The following is a 7083-nucleotide window of genomic DNA, read 5'->3' as shown; positions in this document are numbered from 1 at the left end:
TATTACCTCCATTAAACAGACCTTGACAAGGAATCTGCTTGGTCTCGTTCTCTCTTTCTCGCCCATTCTTTTTCAGGCTGGGTCCCCCTCGCCCCACAAATAACCATGTCCTGCAGGACGGGACATGGAATGTTGGTTATTGATTTAAAATCTTTTTTCTTGGTTGGCTGCAGTGGCTCATGCCTATAATCCTAGCACTCTGGGAAGATGAGGCAGGTGGATTGCTTGAGTCCATAAGTTTGAGATGAGCCTGAATAAGATTGAGACCCTGTATCTAGGCTCATGCCTGTAATCCTGGCACTCTGGGAGGCTGAGGCAGATGGATTCTTGAGCTCATGAGTTTGAGACAAACCTGAGCAAGAGTGAGACCTCATCTCTAAAAATAGCCAGGTGTTATGGTAAGTGCCTGTAGTCCCAGCTACTTGAGAGGCTGAGGCAAGAGGATTGCTTAAGCCCATGAGTTTGAGGCTGCAGTGAGCTTTGATGCTATGGTACTCTACCAAGGGCAACAAAGTAAGACTCTGTTTCAAAATAAATAAAAAATGCATACATACATACATAAATAAAAGAAAAACTAGCTGGTATTTTTTTTTTTTTTTTGAGACAGAGCCACAAGCTGTCCCCCTGGGTAGAATGCCATGGCATTACAGCTCACAGCAACCTCCAACTGCTGGGCTCAAGCGAGTCTCCTGCCTCAGCCTACCAATTGCTGGGACCATAGGCGCCCACCACAATGCCCAGTTATTTTTTGGTTGCAGCCGTCATTGTTTGGTGGGCCCAGGCTGGATTTGAACCCGCCACCTTAGGTGTATGTGGCTAGTGCCTTAGCCACTTGAGCCACAGGTGCCGAACCAACTAGCTGGTATTATAGCAGGTGCCTGTGGTCCCAGCTGCTTGGGAGGCTGAGGCAAAAGGATCTCTTGAGCCCAAGAGTTTGAGGTTGCTGTGAGCTATGAGGCTATGGCACTTTACCCAGGGCAACAGAGTGAGACTCTGTCCCACCAAAAATAAATAAATAAAAATGAATAAATACTTTTTCTCTTTTTAATTTAGATCCTTATTTTTTCCAAGTATACAATACATAGTATTAATTATAGCCACCATGCTGTACAATAGATCCCTAGAACTTATTTATATTGCCTAAATAAAACTTTGTACTTTTTGACCAATATTTTCCCATCTCTCCAACCCCTGGCAACCACCCTTGCACTTTGTTTCTGCCAGTTTGACATTTTTAGACTCTATGTGTAAATTACGTGATATGTTGTTTGTGCCTTGTCTCACTTAGCATAATGTCCTCCAGGTTTATCCATTTGTTGTGACAGTATTCTCTTCTTTTAAAAGGCTGAATAGTATTCCATTGTATAATACACATATGCCATATTTCCTTTATTCATTTATTTCAAAGCATTTTCTAATTTATCTTGTGATGTATTCTTTGACCATTTGTTATTCAGGAAGGTTGTGTAAATTTTGCACATTTGTAAATTTCCCCAATTTCCTTTGTTATGGATTTCTTTTTTTTTGAGACAGAGCCTCAAGCTGTCCCCCTGGGTAGAGTGCTGTGGCATCACAGCTCACAGCAACCTCCAACTCCTGGGCTCCAGTGAGCTCCCGCCTCAGCCTCCCAAGTAGCTGGGACCACAGGCGCCCTCCACAATGCCCAGCTATTTTGGTTGCAGCTGTCATTGTTGTTTGGTGGGCTTCGGCTGGATTTGAACCTGCCACCTTAGGTGTATGTGGCTGGCGCCTTAGCCACTTGAGCCACAGGTGCCGAGCCTATTATGGATTTCTAATTTCATTCCACTGTGACTAGGAAATACACTTTGTATGATTTCAGTCCTTTTAAATATATTGAGATTTGTCTTATGTAATAATAGATTGTTTATCCTGGAGAATATTCCATGTGCTCTTGATTAGAATGTATAGTCCATTGTTCATGGAATATAGTATAGATGTCTGTAAGGTTTATTTGATTTGTTTTGCTCAAGTCTTCTATTTCCTTCTTGATCTTCTATTTCTTCAGTGCATTATTGAAAATGGGAGTATATAGGCCAGCTGCAATGGCTCATATCTGTAGCACTCTGGGAAGTTAAGGCGAGTGGATTGCCTGAGCTCACAGGTTCCAGACCAGCCTGAGTTAGAGAAAGACCTCATGTCTAAAAATAGCTGGGGATTGTGGTGGGTGCCTGTAGTCCCAGCTACTTGGGAGGCTGAGGCAAGAGAATTGCTTGAACCCAAGAGTTTGAGGTTGCTGTGAGCTATGATGCTATAGCACACTACAAGGGTGACAAAGTTAGACTCTGTCTCAAAGAAAAAAAAAGACGGTATGGAAGTCTACAACTATTGTTGAAATGTCTATTTCTCCTGTCAATTCTGAAATTTTTCACTCCATGTACTTTTGGTTTTTTTTATTTCACTCAAATTTTATGTTAAAATTAGCATTATACTAAATTATAATTGATAATAATTAAAGTTCATTAAAAGTAGGTCAAATTGTGTATATGTTTTCACTGTTTAAAATCTTGCTTGTTGGGCAGCACCTCTGGCTCAGTGGATAGGGCACTGGCCCCATATACTAAGGGAGGTGGGTTCGAACCCAGCCCCAGCCAAACTGCAACAAAAAATAGCCTGGCATTATGGTGGGTGCCTGTAGTCCCAGCTGCTCGGGAGGCTGAGGCAAGAGAATCACTTAGGTCCAGGAGTTGGAGGTTGCTGTGAGGTGTGAGGCCACGGCATTCTATTGAGGGTGACTATGTCTCAGATAAATAAATAAATAAATAAATAAAATCTCACTTATCATTGTACTTTTTTTGCAGTTTTTGGCCAGAGCCGGCTTTGAACCCGCCACCTTCAGTATATGGGGCCAGCGCCCTACTCCTTTGAGCCACAGGCGCCACCCTGTACATCACTTTTTTAATAGAAAGTAATTTGAGGCCAGATGCAGTGGCCTCATGCCTGTAATCCTAGCACTCTGGGAGGCCAAGGCCAGAGGACTGCTTGAGGCCAGGAGTTTGATTCCAGCTTGAACAAGAGCAAGACTCCCGTCTCTACAAAAATAGTAGAAAAACAAGGTGGGCATAGCAGCACTTCTGTAGTCCCAGCTACTTATGAGGCTGAGGCAGGATAATTGCTTGAGCTCCGGAGTTGAGATTGCAGTGAGCTCTGATGACACCACTACACTCTAGACCAGGTGACAGAGCAAGACTCTGTCTTCATGGGGGAAAAAAAAGAGAGAGAGAAAAAAAAGAAAAGAAAAAAGTAATTTGTTTTGTGCTTTTAATTTTTTCAAGAAATTTTATTATGCCAAAAGCACAATTTAGTAGACATATTTGAGCACAGAATCAAAGTTTCCCTGCCCCTGAAATGGAGCCATAAAGTCCGACTTTGGCTTCTGTGCTATGCCAAGAGGATGTAGGGCTCATACAGAATCATCAATGGTTAGGATCAGGGATCACCTTGGAGTCCAGTGTCGTTGTACCTGGGAAGTTCAGTAGTATAGCTTGAGAGGACAATTTGTGAACACTGGGGAGGGAAGAGGAAGCAAGTGTTCTAAGTGAAACAGATTATGTCCCTATGCCTGAAAGAAGTGGGCCCAATCAGGTTCTAGCCATCAAGGGCTAGAGAATGTTTAGAAAGTAGCTAATTTATAATGTCTCCGGCACAGAGATGAATGTGCAGGGAGGTATATACCTCTTTTGGCCTCTGCAGGGAAGTGGGGTGGGGTGGGGTGGGCAGTGGTGTGGCTGGGTGATAGCGAAGGCAACTGGGTAAACATTATGGGAGGCAGTGAAAGTGTCTGGCTTACCTCCTTATTTTTAGATGTTTTAAACTATGAAGAGACAGGAATGTGGGGCTGAGACTTTAATTTCCCCTTCAATCTAGGGTCCTCCAGGCTCCAGAGAATTTTATCCTAGGGTAGCAGTTCTCAAACTGTGGGTCGTGACCCCTTTGTAACAATGAAAATACATCCTGCATATCAGAAAATATATCCTGCATATCAGATATCATTACGATTCATAACAGTAGCAAAATTACAGTTATGAAGTAGCAACGAAACTAATTTTATGGTTGGGGTTCACCACAACATGAGGAACTGTATTAAAGGGTCTCGGCATTAGGAAGGTTGAGAATCACTGTTAGGAGCTTTCCCTAATAGTACTCATTCTATTTTCCCACTTCCATCAAAGAGGCTCCACCTGGAGCACCAACTGTTTTCCCTACTACTCCCTTTAACAACCAGGGTGAAGAAACATCTAATGAACTTAAGAACTTATCATCCCCAAGGTGGCCTTAAGTTTTCCCTTCCTAGGGGCATTTAAGAGAGGTGCTAGAAAGCCATAATGCCCCCTTGACTTGTTTGCTAAATTGAAGACCTAAAGGAAGTTATAATGGTAGTTACAATGGTAGAATTTCAATTGAAATTCTTGTGCAGATATGGGACCCCAGGTGAGTAGTCATTTTAGGGAATAGAGGCTGACCTCTACAGCCACCCAGCCTTAAGGCCCAAATGTCCTTTCTTTTCTAGCAGATGCCTGCAGCGTGGCTCTAGACCTGCCACTGCTGCCCCCTTGTGGCTGTGCCATAGTTGTCCAGCGAGATCGGCTCTCTGCCCCCACCCCCCATTCCCCCAGAATATTTCCCCCTCAGCTTCCCAACCCCTCCCACCCTCAATCCTGCTTGGGATTGCAGGATTGCGTAATAGGAAGTACTCAACTAGACTCCCTGGGAAAGGGAAAGGGGGACCAAGAGGGAAAAACAGCAAGTATACAGAGCACAATCTCTTCTTGTTATCCATACTGGAAGCTCCCAGGAACGCGGCCTCCTCTCTGTCTTTCCCCATACCTCCTACACCCCCATCCTGAGCCAAACTTAGGGCTTGACAAATAAGGCCTGGCATTCTGCTCTCTCCTCAGTCTGCTAGAAAATCCTTGGGCTTGATGAAGTAAATGGCTAGCCTTAAGATAAAAAACAAGCTGTTGGGATCTGGGGTATGTCCTAGAAAGGGAAGGGTATCAGCAGAATCCCCACTGAGTTGAACAATGGCAGGAAAGGAAACCACCCAGTTGCTCCTGCATATTCAAGTCTGAGTCTGGGGAGACCTTTCCTGGAAGTGATGGTTGAGCAGCTGTTCCCAAAGGTAGTATTTCTTCAAATGCTTTTTATAATATGCTTCTGAATATACGTATGTGAATCTCTCTCACCAAACCAGAGACAGAGATGTGAGAAAGATCCAGATCTTAGAGGCCTTGAACACCATAGCTTAGAGTTTTTCAATGAAATACTTGAATTTTAGAAAGGTTCCTCAGTTGTTGTGGATTGGGTTGAAATGTCCTAAAGCAGAAAGAGTTACCAGGCTACCATGGTGGTCCAGGCTAGAATGGATAAGTCTGGTATGTAGTAATGGCCAAGGGATAAAAAGGTCAAGATTGGTCTTAGGCCCAGGGAGAGAAGAAGGGACCAGAGTGCCTGGTGAGGGAAACCAGCAGAACAAGGCTTCCTCTGAAAGCCAGATCCAGAGTCAGAAATGCCTAACCCAGATCTGGGGGAACAAGGACAAAAGCTCTCCCAGAAAACCCACATCTTGGGCTCAGGGAGAAGACTTGGATAGCGCTCAGCCTATTCATTGGAAGGGAAACTGAAGAAGACCATTAGGAACACTGGATCACAGAATGGGACCTGGGACTGGGGCCTAGGCTTTCTAAAGTAGCAACTCAGTCCTTCCCCATTAACTCTGGAGAAGCTAGTTTCCCATTTCTGCTTATCATACCACCAGCCCAAGAAGAGGAAGAGAACAATGATGAATTCTGGTCATGACAAAGCTACTAGAAGCCTCATAAAGGAGGGTCAGCCCTCCACCCCTCATCCAGATGTGCAGAAGAGAAAGACTTAAACTTGGAATGGACAAGAAGTGCTAGTAGGGATAGGAGACCAGATAAAGTTGGGAAAGAGGAGGGTTCCTGGCACTCAGGGGATTAAGGATAGAGGTAGCCTTTGCTTTCCTGTCTCTAAGACCTAGCATTTCCTCATAGGTCCCAACATTTCAGCACCCTCTTCCAATTTCTTGAATTTTTCTTTTTTAGTGTCAATAAGGAAGGGAAGATACTTCTTGGCCTAGAATCAGGTCCATTGGTGAAGGCTTCAGAGACACACATTTGAGCTAGCTCCATCCTTGTGGGTATACAGGCTGGGACTGGGCCACACTACTGAAAGATGGGCTGGGCATGGTGGCTCATACCTATAATCCTAGCACTCTGGGAGGCTGAGGCAGGTGGATCACTGGAGCTCAGGAGTTTGAGACCAGCCTGAACAAAAATGAGACCCCTGTGTCTACTAAAAATAGAAAAACGAGCCAGACATTGTGGCAGGCGCTCTACTGAGGCAAGAGGAACTTTTGAGCCCAAGAGTTTGAGATTGCTGTGAGCTATGACACCACAGCATTCTACCCAAGGCACAGAGTGAGACTCTAAAAAAAAAAAAAAAAAAAAGATGGGTGAATGCTGAGATTCTAGGCCTCTGGAAATAGGACACCAAGTTTCTAGTCCAGCCTTGGTTACTAATTTTCAGTGTGACCTCAGGCCCTCCTCTCTCACATCAGTTTGTTTATCTGTGCTTTTGTGATTAATGGTGTCAGTGGCAGAGACCAGACTAGAAACTAGATCCTAAGCCAAGGGCGTTTGCTGGAATTTGGCTAGAACGGGTATGTGTACTGTTTCCTCCCCATCCAGGCTATAAGACATCCCTGCCTGCCTTCAGTGTCCTTCTAAAAGGATACTCCTCCCCCTTCAGGGCACTCTCACAGATTATTTCCTTTCTTCTATGCCATCTCAGACAGCACACACTGCTTGTTCCAGGACTGCCCAATAGAACTTTCTGCAACTATGGAAATGTTCTATAATTTGCACTGTTCAATGTTAGCCACTAGTCACACAGGGCTTTTGGATATTTGAAATATGGCCAACTAGTGTGCCCAAAGAACTGAATTTTCTGTTTTTAATTCTTTCTTTCTGTCTGTCTGTCTTTCTCTCTCTTGATTTCTTTCCCCTCCCTCCCTTCCTCCTTCTTTTTTTTTTTTTTTTTTTT

This window comes from Otolemur garnettii, unplaced genomic scaffold, assembly GCF_000181295.1.
Source record: "Otolemur garnettii isolate 467f Iridium unplaced genomic scaffold, OtoGar3 scaffold00172, whole genome shotgun sequence".
Lineage (NCBI taxonomy): Eukaryota > Metazoa > Chordata > Mammalia > Primates > Galagidae > Otolemur > Otolemur garnettii.
This window is presented reverse-complemented; position numbering follows the sequence as displayed.